The 15992-nt window shown below is 44.0% G+C and overlaps 1 protein-coding gene and 1 long non-coding RNA gene across 4 annotated transcripts in view; one reads left to right on the top strand and one right to left on the bottom strand.

Annotated features, from left to right (window-relative positions):
* The window catches only part of LOC141946761 (uncharacterized), a 45464-nt gene extending 38531 nt beyond the window's left edge, over positions 1-6933 (bottom strand). For both annotated transcript variants that reach the window (XR_012629924.1, XR_012629923.1), the window contains exon 1: positions 6794-6933. This is a non-coding gene — a long non-coding RNA (uncharacterized LOC141946761). The remainder of the gene's footprint in view (positions 1-6793) is intronic.
* An 8780-nt stretch (positions 6934-15713) lies between these two features.
* C8H1orf21 (chromosome 8 C1orf21 homolog) overlaps positions 15714-15992 on the top strand; it is a 126712-nt gene continuing 126433 nt past the window's right edge. For both annotated transcript variants that reach the window (XM_074877111.1, XM_074877110.1), the window contains exon 1: positions 15714-15922. The gene's annotated coding sequence lies outside the window, so the exon portion shown is untranslated. The remainder of the gene's footprint in view (positions 15923-15992) is intronic.

Raw genomic sequence — 15992 nt, forward strand, 5'->3', positions numbered from 1 at the left:
GTGCATCAGAGGTACTTTCAGTGCTATCTTCTTTGGTGCCTAATGTGTTGGTTTGCTCTTCTGAAGTACCACATCCCATATCACCTCTCCACTATATTCAATAAAAGGTCAAACTACCAGTTGCATTTTCTCTTCTACCCCTAGATGACCCTTTTATCCATAAGCTGAGCTTCAGAACATAAAATTACCAACAAAAGGGCATTTTCACTCACCCACTTTCTTTTCTTCCCAGTAAGGAATTGCTGCAGCATTGGATTAAAAAGCAATAGCTGACAGGTAGGTTTGGACCCCACCTCACCGCACTTGCGTGGTACCGTACGGGCTCCTCCAGCCTGTCACAAGTCCTGTGTGGAAGTGCAGTGGGACACTCAGTGAGGGCTGAGGAGTGAATCCACAGGACTTTTTGCTTTTAAAACTAATAAATTCCCAGTTATTAAGCTAGTTCTCAGCTCCCTTACCCCATTCTTGGCCATGTGTCGCCTTCTAAAACCTCTTCCTCTGTTTTCACTGACTTCTCCATCTTCTCATGCCTCATTCCTGTGGGATGAACCCATCTGACAAGCAGAGCTCCCATCCCCTGTCCTTTCATGGGAGGCTGTTGTCATAATATTTTTCCTTGGTGCAAGGTGCCTATTTCCCTGTGGGAGGTTATTCCGGCTGCCTGCTTTCATGCACCCAGCTTTGGTGCCTTAGGAGATGCTAAAAAAAAAAAGTCTTCACCAGAGAGTACAGCTTTTCTGGACTGAACCACACATGAATTAGGCTCCATTGACTTAAGTAGAGCCAAGGCAAAACAGCTTTCTGATGCAGATATTTAAATTAGGCAATTAGATTACTGTCTGCACCATCACCCTAATGAAGGTCCATCACCTGCCCAGTGCTCATCCCACATTTGCTGTTCAGCTTTGACACGAAGGTCAGTGTGAAGAGGTGGGAATTACAGCTCACCTAGATGCAGGAGAGAGCAGGATTTTGTCATGCTCAGATCAAAATTTTATTTTAACTGCTTGTAAACCAAGGTCAGGGTGCTGCTAACAATGCCTTGGGATAAAAGTGGTATTGTGGCCCTAAGGACTAAAGGAGGTAAACTGTATTAAAACATTTAATTTTGGTGGCAGACTTGCAATTAACCCAACAGGTCATTTAGTGAGGGACTACAAATACACTGGGACATTTATAACATCATTCAAGACTTGTTTTGCACGATTAAGCCGTAAAGGTAATTCAATATATAATGTTGCGAAGAGATTCTTTCATCAGGTCTCAAAATGTGTATATCTGCCAGTCTGTCTTTCCTTTGCAAATAAATTTTTTTATCTTTGCATCAATTTGTCCCACCATCAGGTTTCAAAGAGGGATGTTCGGTTGTCTGAATGCTGAAGCTGGTTTGGGCACTTGCCAGCTTCGAAGGCATCATGTTCGCTATACACAGGACTGCTTTGAAGGATGCCTTTCATCTAAAATATTACATCCTTTAGAGCTACATTTTACCTATATTTTATTGGGTCTTTCTTTCTAGAAGTTTCTTTCACCTGCCACTGGCAGCCCAAGAAAATTTTGTGGTAGGGCTGAGGTAAAACTGACTCCAAAAGGGGAGGGTTATTTTTGTTAATAAAATCAGTCAATGCCTCTGTCAGGAATCTGTGAATACCAGGAAGGACAGTTGCTTCACATCAAGTAGAAATACTGTGTTTATTTAGACAGCACATTTCAATCCTCATTCCTGGGCAGTGGTCATGGGAGATGCCAGGGCACACAGGGGACAATAACTGAGAGTGCTCAGGAAACGTCTGGGCTGGCCCAGAAGAGGTACAGTCTCATGAAGACAAGGGAGGCAAGTTTTCATCTTTAGCTGAAGATAAGTAACAGCAGCACACTGCGGCACCAAGATGTGTACAAATATGACCTCTAGAAACATAGGCAGCCACCTTACAGCACAAAAATAACGTAGTTTAGATCTATTTGTAAGGTTGACAAGGAAGTTCTTCGAGTCAATCAAACAACCTTCCCTGCAAACCTCAACCTACAAATGAGCTGTAGATGTTTTCCAAACTCAGATGACTCAGTTCCCTTGTCCTGAAGATTTACACTCGCCTTCCTCTTTGCCCTCTGTGATTCAGAAAAGCTACTGTGAAGCTATCTCTGCTCACAATCTGTAGCCCATGTAGAAACAGGAGCTATCTGAAATGTCCCCAAGGAGAACATACTGGCTCACATTTCACTGGGCTGTACTTGTTCCTGTAGAGTCACTGTACCGTTGGGTACTTCTCTGCATCAACATATTTGCTCCATCAGCAGTTAAAAGGAAGACATGGGTAACTTCCTCCAATGTTGGAAGATACAAGCGTGGAGTTTTACTCATACAGTGCACTATTTCTTTATTATGAGCACCATGAAATCCTGATCCCAGTGAGATAACAGTTGCTGAGTTAAGCCATCGCTGATAGGAAATTTTCGTCCTTCCACTAAGACACACTTTATTCTTGGTTTTAGACATATTTTTTTCACTGCTGACACCAATGTGCATATTATCGAAAGATCAGATGATACAGAGGTAAAAGTGTGTTCTGGTGGTTGAATACAAAGTTTGGAGTTAAGAGTTGAAATCATCATCTTGGGAATTACCTGAAAACTACCTTAGATGTGAAAAACTGCTTTATGGATTTGGCCCAGTGTAGATTAACTTTACTAAATTCATGTGAATAGACTAATTGCTTCTGTAGTTCTCAGAACCTAAATCTCTGCCATCATATCATTATGCAAAAGACCCGAATGATTAAAAGCTCTTAGGAGCATGCTGGAGGACTATTTTGCCATCACTTTTATAGATAATTATATTAAAATATGTAAAGTAACATGAGTTTAAGCACAGTAACTTACAACAGGCAGAAAACAGCGATGACTACTAGCTAGAAACTGAGAATTTTCAGTAGCAAAATAACAACTTCTTTCTCGTGACCCTGTCTTGCAACCTCTGCTGTGAACAGAACTATTGATTCAAGAGAGGATGTTTTGCTCAGAGATTTTAATTCAGACTCCCTGTAAGCGGGCAGCTCTACTCCAAGCATGCTGCCTAGCAGTAAGTTTGAGCCAAGTAGAGATGACTTTGTAATTCACAGCCTCCTTATTTTTTGTCAGATAAGTCCTAGCCTGACCCAGGTACTGGTTTTCCTTTCAGCTGCATACGTACAGGTACTTTCTTGTGAGTAATTTCAGAAAATCTAGTTCCTCTCTCTCTTGCATCCATCCAGATTTCAGGCCAGCTTTCACTTGCCTTCCAACCTTCTTATCATCTGCAACTGAGTCATCTCCCATGCTTCCTGTAGTCTGGATTAATTCCTTCTTTGGCAGATGGAATTTCCCCTCCCACTCTTCCTCCACAGACTCCTTGAGCAAGTCATTTTGCTTCCCTGCCTCAGCTTTTCCATCTCTAACATGGGAAACAGTACACTTCCCTTCCTCGGACCAATTTTAAGAACAAATCCACCGCTATCTGCAAAATACTGTGGTGACAGAAAACCATGTAAGCAACATAATCCACAGTGTGCTTTCACAAGGGTAGCAATGAAGAAATAAATGTGTTGCATTTCTCTTCCCAGCTAACCACATCTTAGGAACGGCAAGTTACAGTCACATCAAGCAGATGGTGATGAACAAGTATCAGCTGCTCCGCAGGCAGGGCTAGTGTAGCAGGTAAGGGGCAAAAATTGAGGTTTCCCACATGAGTTTGAGGATTTGTGGGGTTCAGCCTGAGCAGGTAGAGCAGAAGGAGGAAGAGAAGATGCTTAACGGACCAAGCACAGGCAAGCTGGTTTCTGCGACAGAGGCAAAAGTGATGAATAGTACAGCTTGGAGTCACTTTTAGCACCTCATTCAGGAACCAAGCTGAGATTTTAGCAGACAGCCCTACTAACTGCTCTTTCTCCACAGCTCTGGTCACACTACGGTGACAGAAAACAGTCTCCTGAGAACAACTGCAGCACTATAGAGTGCCGAGGTTAATGAAAACATCATCCAGCTCTCCACTTGGCACTCGGACTGTGCCAATATTGACGAAATCACTGATGTTATTAAATAGACTCTGTTTCGTTTGAAATGCAAACAAGTAAATATTAGTGCTACGTCTAATGAGACTTGGAGAAAGCACATACCAAAAAACCCCTGTTCATTACCCTTATGCACTGCTTAAAGTGTACAGAGCATTTGGAAATGATGTGCTATATCTCAGCTAGATTAGACCCAATTATAAGAAAGCTGGAAGCAGAAACAGCTTGCCTGTTTATGCTGGACACTAGCTAGTGAATTGAAAATGATATCGAAATGCTTTGTATTCATGGTTCATCTGTATTTTCTCAGCTCAGAGCTAAGGTCTGAAAAGCTCTCTGTGCAGTCACAGGTGGGTGAGGACATTGCAGCGCTCCCAGGGCAGACGCGCCTGAGAAACCTCACCATACCTCCCTGTGACGAATGGGATGGGACCAAAAGGCACCTGAACTCTCTTGGCTCCCAGGGATGCTTTAATTTATTTTCACAGTCACACCAAACCAAAGAAGACCCAACCCTGCACACACTTTGTACACATTCTTTGCTACGAGTATGGACTCCTTCTTTGGAGGGTAAATAAAATATTTACAGTCTATAAATCTTGGAAAATTGTTTCTCTTTCAGCAGCAGATCTACTTTCCTGGCCTGCTCCAGGGCAGATTGGGTAATAGTCTCCAACTCATTCCCTAGCCCACAAGGTTTGTGTATTTATAGAACATCTTGGAAAAGATTTTCTGATTTACATGAGATTTTCTGCCGGAGAGGATACTGACTGCTTCTGCTACAATACAAATAATATTCTGCATATATTGTTATGGGAGTCTTGTGTAATACAGCTTTGTAGTACACAGACTTTTTTTGTTGGCTTCGCTTACATCTGCTATCTTTTATGGCCTCTGAACCACTCACATTTCTGAATCATTTGCATTATTGTTAATACCATTGTGGCTGAGATGAGAGCTGGGCTTTTACACGGCACTTTACTAGCAGGACATGCATGTTGAAACAAATCGTAATGCTAGGGATTTGTATCTTCAAAGTGCTGTTCAAATAGAGCAAAATAAAACTTTGCACCATTTGGGTGAGGAACCAAGAAGAATTTATTCCTGTTTCATTGAGGACTGAGAAACCGAATGGCTGAAGTTGATGCAAGCCCAGCACATAGCCCAGGTGGGACCCCAAAGCTGATCCTCAACTCGCAGTCCCCATCATGCCAAGTGAAAAGCAGGCTCCTTGTATTTTGCAAATGGTTAGTCGCATTCAAAGAAGCCCTAATCCTAATTTGAACCACAGAAACACCACCTTCAGTGCCCAGCAGGGAAGAGGATGTTCCCACGCAGTCTCAGGAGTTATTGTGCTAAATTTCTCCCTACCATCATGGAGTTGGGCGAGGATGGACCTCCTCCAGTACTTCTTTAGTTGTACACACAAATATAGAATGAGCTTATGTATGGAGTTCAGTCTCCCTTCTGGTCACAGGATAGAAAATACAGATAACACTTAATTCATTTAAATGGAATAAGGTTAATGGAGGTAGCTATTTTCTGAAAGGAAGTGCAGGAGCACAGGTGGCTGCAGAGATGAGTTGAGTAGTCTCATTCCCCAGTTATCAGGATGTGTGTTAGGACATTTAGGAGCCTAATTTGGTCCTCATTGAAACGGAAAACAGAAAAACCCTCATCTTCTGCTTCCTGATAACTGGGATCTGCTCAGTCTCTTAGCTACTCTGTTTTTTTGTTCACTTAACTGCTCCACCTGCAGCCAAAGTCACAAATGTTGGCATCTGCTAAAGAATACAAATAGGTCAGCCTTTTTCCTCCACCTTCATTGCATTAAACGAGCTAATAAAATATCTGATCCTGCTCATCCAGACACCTCGGAGCCTGCTGTGGAGTAGACATAAAGAAGACATTTGAAGACAGGATGACATCCATTCAGACCACACAACATCACGGCCGAGCGACCATCGAGGCCCACTGCTGACACATACCTTCAGACACGCTGTTTTCAGCCAACCCTTAAATTTCAGATTTAATCAGATTTTTGAGACCGTTCAAACATATCTGGGGAGAGGAGTTACGGAGAGGTGCAGGGACCATGAGAAAGGTTTTGAACAAAGCTGATGGCACAATGTTCTTTCAGTTTTGAAAGGCTTTGCTGGATGAACATCAGGTACTGAGAACCACCTTCCCCTTTTTTGGTCAACAGTAGAAGTCACAAATTGTGCAAGCTGGAGGTTTGGGTTTGCTCCACACCTTTGAACTACCGACAGCAGCTCATGGGGGAGAGCACAGCCCCATGGCAGCCGAGGGAGGAAATAACGCTTTGTATTTCTTTATCGTAGCTGTGCGAAGCTGGGAAATCTTCCTTTACCGTTGCACAGACGGTGAAAAGCAAGGTTTAAAAACTCCAGTTGAAGCGCTCCACCTCTGAACATTAACAGAGGCTTGTTTAAGTATCTTTAAAGCGTTTTCTTTCAATCTGGTTCAATCCAGCTTTTCTTTAGGATCACACCTGGACCTCTGAGTCACAGTGAACTTCAGAGACTGGCAGTTCTTTCCCTCTCTCTTCTCTGAAGAGTGTATACACACACAGACACAGACACAAAACAAACAACAAACCCAGTAACAGATGTTTGCACCATCTCAGGTGTAGTACATCGTAAAAAATTACACTGCTACAATGCTCGGAGGTAGGTTAATATTTAGTTTGGCTTATAGTTTCTTCAGACTCCCAGGGCAGTACTCACCTTAGTACAGATGCCTCCTTATTTTTTGAAGCCTGGAGCACCCCATCCCACCAGCAGCAGGCTGCAGATGTTGTTGGAGCTGATGCAGAAAGGTTGCAGCTTTCCTTTCTTCTCCTATATCGCTGTTGGTAAGACTTTCATGTCTTACCCCCTGCCCAGAGAAGGCTGCATTATCTCTATATTTAGCTTGATCACCTGGGTGGGTATTAATATCACACGCTTCACATAGTCATGTGCCTGACTCCTGCCTCCGCCGTGGCTCAGCAATTCGAGGAAGCTGTTAGTGACCCTCAGCTGGTTTTGCAAAACAACAATAACATCTACTGTTAGATCTACACAGGCTTAGACTGTGGAAGAAACGCCTCTTTTTTTTTCCTAAGGTCAGATTCCCTTCCATTCCCCATGGCCACTGGTGACAGACATTCTTCTGGCTGTACACTGTCTTTTTGCCACAAAAGGCACAAGTTCACCCACGTGCAGACTTTCATCTCTCCTCCTCACAGAGGTCCAAATTTAGACTTTTTTTTTGTGATGGAGGAGGACAGGAGGTGGGCACCATACTCAATCCATTTGGCATCCTGCATGAGAACAAGGGACACCAGTCAATCTTCTGTGTGGTCCTTGAGAGAGAGGTCATACCAAAACAGTCAGGAAAGACTGGGCAAGACCTTCAACCTTCCCCACATCAGCCTGTGGACCTAACTTGGCTTTCCCCTCACCTGGCCTTGTTGTTCAGCAACAGAAGAAGCTGGTGAGAAGACTGGGCACCCACCCTGCTTCATAGAGGTCTTTGGACTTCAAAAAAAGAAATATAATTGAAGTTTGTGAAAACAAATAAGACAGAAGTACTTTTTGGTATGCCCTTCACCGGTTTGAGAGCGGCCAGAATGCTTTCATGCCATTTTTAATCAAAGATGAGCCCCGCCACAGCCTCTCACTGGGATGTATAAGTTTTTGAGCTGGACATTGAATCTGAATTTCTAGATCCAAAAGAGTCCCCACTGGTTGGACATTAGCTCAAAATGACAGAAAGCCTATTTTTTCATTCTGCTTAAACATGCATAAATAACACCCAAACTATGTGTCATATTTTAACACAGTTCAATGGAAACACTAATTCTTATTTGGCCTCAAACCAAACTAAACTTACCGAGAGTGAACTCCTAAGTAATTTTCAATTCTTAATCACCATGAGCGTCTATTATGACTTTCCTGCATATTTTTTCAAAGCCTAGTCTCAGATACCTGCCTTTTAATGTCTCCAGTTGCTATCCTAATTCCTCTTTCTGACTCTCAGCTACAGAGATGATTGAGACAAGACTGCTGGCAATATCCTCCCCGCCTTTTTGGAAGGAACATCTTTCCTTCTACTAACTTTTTTTCTTCTTCCTCCAAGAGGGAAACTTTTGAGCAGCCTAGGGAGCAAGGGAGTTTGTTTTGATAATGAACTGAAACCAGTTCTTTGAGTAATTACTGCTGAAGTGGTAGCATTTCCACATAATCTCCGGGTTGAACAATGACAGTTCTGGAGGAGGATGGACAAATAGACACTAACAAAGCAGGCAAGCAAGAAAGGGGAAACTTTTTACATTTTTATTGAGGGAAAGATCCCAATAATGATGATGGAATGATTGCCTTCCTAAAGATCATCAAATTGCCCCCTGAGGATGGATTCACTTCACATGGTTTAGGCATCAGAACTTAGGTGCCTCTGCTCATGCTAGTTATTGTAGCAAAACACAAGCCTCCAGGGGGTCATTCATTTCATCTTAAGATAAATCAGCCTTTGGAGGTCCTTATTTCTCTCCACTGACTTTAAAAGGAGCCACCCATGGATGACTAGCTGTAGCGTGGACATCTAACTCTGAGATGCCTTGGATAAGGCAGACAAATCCTACCCTACAGCTCCGTATCATAACCTATACATAAAAGTTACAATAAAAATGCGTTTGTGATTAATCACATATCCATACAAGTTGTGAAATTCAATGTAATAGTTCCCTTATCAACTATAATACACACTTTCTATCAGTTTAATGTTTTCTGTAAAGGTGCGTAGCAACAATCACTCCAAAAGAGCTCAGTGTTTTGGACCAAGTTACAATTTCTAAGGGAATATAACTTTGCCTTGATTTGAATGCAATTAAATTCTCTGCCATAATAGCGGCATAATGACAAAGAATATTTTTTCTTTATTTCCTCAGCTTGGAAATTAAAAGGGAATAACACACAATGTTGCACAATGAAATAGACCTTCAATCCCATATGGACAGCAGGATTCTCAAGTCAGTGTATTCTCCTTTCTGGTATGAAAAGTGATGCAGACAAATCCATTTATAAATTTCTTTTTTATGTCCACTTCCAGTACCTGAAAAGAAGGAAGTTGTGCTGGCAGTTAAAACATGGCCTCTTAGCCATGCCTTGTAGCTTTGCTTCTCAGGCCCACTCTGTGCTTTAGGCTACTTACTGACTGAATCACTGTTTGCCTATCTGAGATGTTGAGACCCGAGACCTTGATTTAATAAAACCAGTGTTCGGGTTTAACTTTGCACATGGTGCACAGTGGCTTGCTGCAATGCTGATAAATGGCTTGGGTAGAACAGAAATGATAACTTCACCCATGCCAGCTTTTACTGTTCGAACCAATTCTTCAACTAGTTATGAACTTGGAATCTCTTTTTTTTTTTTTTTTTCTGGTCCATTAGAATACATGAAAAATCCCCTAATTCTTCATTACTGTTATAGCCACCAGTTTTTGCTTTATGTTCTTGCAAACAGTATTTTTATGGGCCCCTGAAAAACTGATTTACTTAAAATTTAACAATGCTTATCTCCTAATGTAGTCGTCTCAATATTCAACATTGGCAGTTAAGATCTTATCATAACAGGTAAGCTGCTACTATTGTCTTACAGCCACTCTGCCAAGGAACCATGACATAGCAACTCTTATCTGCCATCACACCAACCCAATCCTTTCCCAAATACCCAGGCAGCGAAATTCAACATAAAGTACCATGTATGAAGGATGTCTTCGCAATAACCCCTCCCATTTGAGCCAAGGTCTTGGCAGCCTCCTTTGAGGCATTTGCCACAATAGGACATCCAAATGGATGTGGTCTGTAGTCATCAAGAGCCTGTATGAGCTGGTAGTGCAGACCCCAAAGTATTGGTGTATGGAGGGTCTCTGTGTGGGACAATCTCCCTTTTTTCTAACTTAACTTAAAATCCTAACTTAAAACTGTGCTCTGACTTAAAACTGTATATTCCTGGTGGAGGTGAGGAGTGGGAGTGGTTCTGTGCTTTGCAAACACCCGTGCCAGAAGAAGAAATCACTAGTGAGCAGCGTCCCCCAATGCTCCCAACAGGAGACGGCCACCTTTCCAAAGGAGGAGGTACAGCTGCTCACCTAAGTGCTCTCTATATAATTTAGTGTCAAAATGAGCTGTGTTAAAGCTTGAGAGGCTTAAACAGAAAGTCACGCTAGCCTAACTGGTACTGAGAAACAAGTGTAGACTAGAAGAAAATCTTCTTGGCTGTTTGATGCTAACCCAGTAACGCGCATAACTCAGCGTGTGCTTTGGATCCAGTTCTGCACCATGAAAGTCAAAGGGATGTTTTGCTGGTGACCCAAACTGGATCACAGTACCCAGTCCTCGCTTGCCACTGATTTCCTGTGTTGTCATATTGCCTTGCTAGAGAAGTAGTATAGCAAATGGTGGGGGTTTCTGACAAATTGTGCCCCCAGGCGCACAAATCAAGTCAGTCTTGGTTGGTTTATCTTATTATAGTACAGGCACATGGCCTACAACTCCAGCCCCAGCGCAAAACATATTTTAGGCTAAGAAACTTTATTATTATTATAAGAAACTGTATTAACTTTAGCAGTATCTGTGCTGCTTCCAAATGTGGAACAACTAAAGTCTAAAGTTCCTGATTATTCTTTACTCTCTCTGCCTTTGACTGAAATTAAGAGACAGCCTTGTGAAGTCATTAATCTGGAATTAGGACCTCAGAATTGGATGCTCTGACATGGATCTTTTATTCTTGTTTGTACAGCATCCAAAATGTGCATGGCTTATCTGAGGGCTTATCTACCTATTTTGTCTTATCTTGCCTAATTGCAAGCTCGGATATAAAGAGAATAATTTAATCTGAAGAGTAAATAAACAAACATTGCATATAGAACTGGGATCAGTAAAGATTGTCTGAAAATTCCCAGGGGTATCTGTAGGTTTCTCCTACAGCTGGGCTTGCTTTCTGTCGCAGGGTTTTAATGTAGGTACTATTCTGTGATGATGAAAATGTGAAAAAGAAAATTCAGGCGATTTATGCAGTTTAAGTAATGCAGATTAATCTTTGACTCTTTTTATATATTTCAGACTCCTTTTTGCCCTCTGAACAGGTGTACTGCTCAGTGAGGTGAATGAGAGCAGTTCATGTTTCCAAGGGCATTATTTATTCTAAGATAATTATTTATTGGTTAAAATGCATTCTCTGATATGCCAAGAATTTGCGATCCATTTTTTTCTTTATTGCAGAGTCACACCATTTCCATTTTAATAATGACAGTGAATGCAAGGAGCAGGGCCAGACTGTGCAAAACAAACATCCACTAATTTGTAATCATTTAAATATGTAAAGCTAGACTTTGATGTTAATGCACCATTAAAAAGGAGCTGGGAAGTTCACGCTTCTGTTCCTGTATTGCTTGTCAAGCAGCAGAACAGCTCAAAGAGCAGCTTGTTGATTTACAGCATCAAACCCACCTCAGCCTGTTTGCCGTCTTGTAAAAAATTTTGGTATCTTCAACTGTGTGTTCCAAGCCTGAAAATTGTTGCAAATGCCTAAGTTATCTTCAATTTTTATGGGACATGGAAAATCTATGTGAGGAAACTGAATCTACAGAGCTTGTGCCTTTCTGTGCCCTCTCTTCGTTATCCAGCAGCACCAGCTATCCGGTCCATGCGAGCCTGACTCCAGTTCTCCTCCAGTCCTTGGGGATGGAGTCAGGGCTTCATCACACTGGCTGCCAGAGTCCTTTCACAGTGACTGCACTTTCCAACCCCACAGATGATGTCTACAAAGACCTTTGAATATCAGCACATTTAGGAAACATTTCAATGTTTTAGAACTATTATTCTCAAAGGGAAATGAATTTGGCATTGTGGAGTTTACGTTAGCATCTCCCGGGCAGGGTCTAGACGATATCAATTCATCAGAATCTTTAAACTGTTCCTGGCAGCAGTTTGTGCAGCATTTTAGTTTTTTTCTGAACTCGTGTTAATTGGGAAAAATGTGCAGCAATTTCACCTATTTATCTGTAAGCCGAGCTATGAGTTCTCTAATTTCTCCCATTTCCGAAATGTAGAGCTTCATTAAAGTATCAGCAAATTACCAGCACCTTTCAGAAAATAAAACAGGATAACTTAGGAATTTGCAACAATTTTCAGGCTTGGAACACACAGTTGTTGTGCTGATAACTACTACCTGATTAAAGTAATGGTTTATTTTTACAGTAACCAGTAGGACACAGGTAGAATACGCATACCTTTGGCATAGATGAATGAACTGTATTCACATTTTTAGGAGAAAAGAAGGCAGGTAGATCCCTACAAGAATTGTTGTATTATTATAACTTAGGCAACATGCGTGGCACACACACATACAGAGATTTCACTGCAGTAGTCTGATGACTTATAAGCCAAATAACTTTTTTTTTTTTTGCATAAACAGGCCAAATTGATATTTCTACACCACTGTTTTAAGTGCTCTCTTAAGAGCCTTGCTGTTTCCAGTGCTCCCTTTTACATTTCGCATCTTCAAGGCTTATTCTACACAGACACCAGCTGTAACACTTTTAACCCTCCCTATGTAGTCAGTGTTACTGCACTGAAAAGGCTCTTCTGTGAATGTTAAGTACACTATGACAGTATAATGTGAGTACAGGCATGAGAAAACAAGTCCATACTCCCACTACGATTGCATCCACATTGGAAATAATATACAACAGCCTGGGCAAAAATCATGGTCTTATCAAACAGATTCATCAGAACAGAAACAACGCGTAGAGATCAAGCCAACAAATAACCTCTCATAGTGCAAAATTTCAGACTTTGAGACACCAACTCACCAGCTTTAAAGCCTGATGGCATCACTGGAAATTAATTGCACACGTCACTCTCTCTGCTCCATCTAGTGCGTGGCTGTGTCGGGGTTAACGTGAAGGAACCTCCTCCTGATGCCAGAAGTAGACCTGCTTGGAGAGGGCTCTCTGACCATAAGCCTGCAGGTTTCAATGGCACACAAGCTATTGCCTTAGACAAGAAAGGGTCCAAAAATTTAGCATGGCAGAATTTGGCCCAGAGGTGGAGCTTCTTTTAAAAGAAGACAGCCAAGTGCAATCTCTGGAGCCACTGACTCTCTCGATACTCATTTCTGTCCTCACCCTTCTCCCTTCCAATGAGGGTCTTGTGTGTTTTTTCTTTTTCTTATAATAATAATTTTGTCTTTGCAAATACTGTCTCTGGCTACTCTTTAGTCCATGGCTTCCCCAGATCCAAGTCAATTCATTCCCACAGTAGCAAGAGAACTTAATTGGGAAAGACAATTCCTTTTGTACTCCATGAAAAAGTCAGGATAAAAGCTGTCATCTTCTTGCAGGAACAACTCCCAGCCCTTGATTTTGGTATTAAAACAATAATTTGTTCTTGGGGTCATGAACTAATACCTGGTTTGGGCACCACTAGGCAAGGACAGGGCATCAGGCTCAGCCGACGTGGGCTATGCTTAGTAACAAATACGTCCTGGGTATCAGAAATCACTTACACTATTTATCGATTTCCACCTTCTAAAAATAACTCTTCAGTATGCAATGTCTCTTCTCAGAAATCAATAAAACAAACATGAGAAATCAGGGAAATAAATATTTTCTGCTTTTAGTTGTATCTTTGACTCCATGAGAGTGGTAGACAAAGACTCGATCAACAAAACTGTGCATAAGGAAGCAGATTTACATGTAAATAATTATATTATGAATGTTAACTAGCTGCACACATCACAAGGAAAACGTCACGGAGGTTGGTTTGTGGAGGCTAAACAAAATATGTTTGCTTTATGCTGTTCTTTTATGGTCGGTTTTATTGGAAGCACAGTTTATAGCAGCATAGCAATCACGTATTTTTCACTGTAAAAGCTCCATGTGTCTTTGGAAACAGCATCAGGCTCTCTCCAGTGAAAAGGGTGAAAAACAAAGTTGGCTGACTTCAAAGTTGTCAACCTAGAGCTGCTCTTTTGGAATCTCTTGATGTTGTTTATGTCCACGTTTCTGGTAGTGATTTCCGATGCAAAGAAAAATAATTAGATTGCTAGAAAGATGAAGGTAGAAATGACTGCAAATAGGATCCTGCAAGTATTTGGCAAACAAACTGTTATTTATTTTAACATTTTCATAATGGTGAATGAAAAAGGTTCTTAGATGAAAACCTGTCTGCCTGGATTATTGAAAGATAATAAAACTGTAGGTGATGAAAAGCATATAGGCTTGCTGGACTCTTTCTACATGGTTGCACTTCCTGGCAGAAACAATCTGAGAAAGCTTTTATAACCAGATCTTCAAAGAAGCTTCACCTCAACCTCCATTTTTTTTCAGTCAACAGTCATTTTCATGAAAAACTATGCCTCTGTGAATACAAAACCAGGTTTGCCTGTGACAATTTGGGCTCGTGCTGCAATAAAGCAGATACGCATTGCGTTATTGGGAAAAAAAAACTTCCAGGATACAGTGAAGAACCACTCTGTTGTCCCATTGCTGAGTGGGAGACGGACACCAAAGGCACAGGGCCCTGTTTTTGCATCTCTGACCTTACCTGGTGTTCTCTGTTCTCCCACCTCGAGGTACTCAGCCTCCTGCCCTGAGGCACGGCAGCCTGTTGGTGCTGGAGGTGCTCTCCGGTGGGTGCTGAGCCTCCCCCAGGAGAGGACATCCCCCCCCCCGAGGTGGGCACAGACCTTTAGGGGAGGGAGCAGGAATGTCCTTGTGCTCACCGTTGTCCTTTCAGGCTCCTGAACTGCTCACACAAACACCGCCCTGAAAACCAGACAGCGTATTAATGACAGCTTGACTTGAAAAACTCCTACCCCTGCACTTTTTCCACCCCTGCGCGCAAACAAGATTTCTGTGAAGTAATTAAAAGGCGCAGCACTGATGATCCAGTCAATGGAAAAGGACAAATTGGGTAGCGGCAACTTTTTTTTTTTTTTTTTTTCGGGATTTCTAAAACGACTGTAAAAAGGACACAGTGTTATCTTTGCCCGTTAGCTGTGTTTGAAACAAAGCCTTCGAAAGGGCCCGTTTCTAAGACTAATTTACAACCGTTTCACGGGCCGCTGTGAGACCCTTCGCTTTAATTGACACGCTCTTATTATTTTTAACCGTCTTCTCCGCTGCCCCCCCCCAGTCCTGCGCCGCGCTCTCAGGGCAGGCCTGCGCCCCCCCCCCCCCCCCCCCCCCCCCCCCCCCCCCCGCCGCCGGGCCGCGGTGTCCCGGGGCGGCTCGGCCCCTCCACCCGGGGAGCGGAGGCGGGCTGGCGGGCGGCGGCGGCCGGGAAGGGACGGGACCGAGGGAACGCCGCGGCCACGGCTCCCCACAGCCCGGCGGGAAGGGCCCGAGCGGGCCCCGCGGCGGGCAGGGACGCGGCCGCCGCGCAGGCCCCGGCCCCGCGCCCAGGGCGGCTGTGGGCGCCGCTCGGGCCCTCACCCGGAGGAGCGGGGCTGCGGGCGGGGAGCGGCCCCCGGGCGGGCCCGGGGCTCGGTCCCGGCGGCGAGAGGGGCGGGCGGTGCAGCGGAGGCTCCTCCTCCGCGGCCTCTCACCGCCTCCCCGCCGTGACGGCCGGGCGCGCCCCCGGCTCCGCACCGCCCCTTCCCCGCCTCGGCCCGCCCCGGCTCCCCGGAGAGGCCGCTCCGCGCCCGGCTGCCGCCCGCCGCCGCCGCCGCTGCCGCGCTCGCACACTTGAGTTGGAGCCGCCCGATCCCCCGCGCCTCCCGGTCCTCTCCAGCCGGGCCCCGAGCCGCGCCCGGCGCTGCCGGCGGCCCTCCGCGGCGGGGGAGCCGCTCCGAGCGGCGGCTCCGGAGGTGAGCGTCCCCCGGGGGGCGGCGGGGGACAGGCGGGGGCCGGGGGGCGCCGCTTCCCTCGCGGAGGCCT

Source organism: Strix uralensis, chromosome 8 (genome assembly GCF_047716275.1).
Source record: "Strix uralensis isolate ZFMK-TIS-50842 chromosome 8, bStrUra1, whole genome shotgun sequence".
Taxonomy (NCBI): Eukaryota; Metazoa; Chordata; class Aves; order Strigiformes; family Strigidae; genus Strix; species Strix uralensis.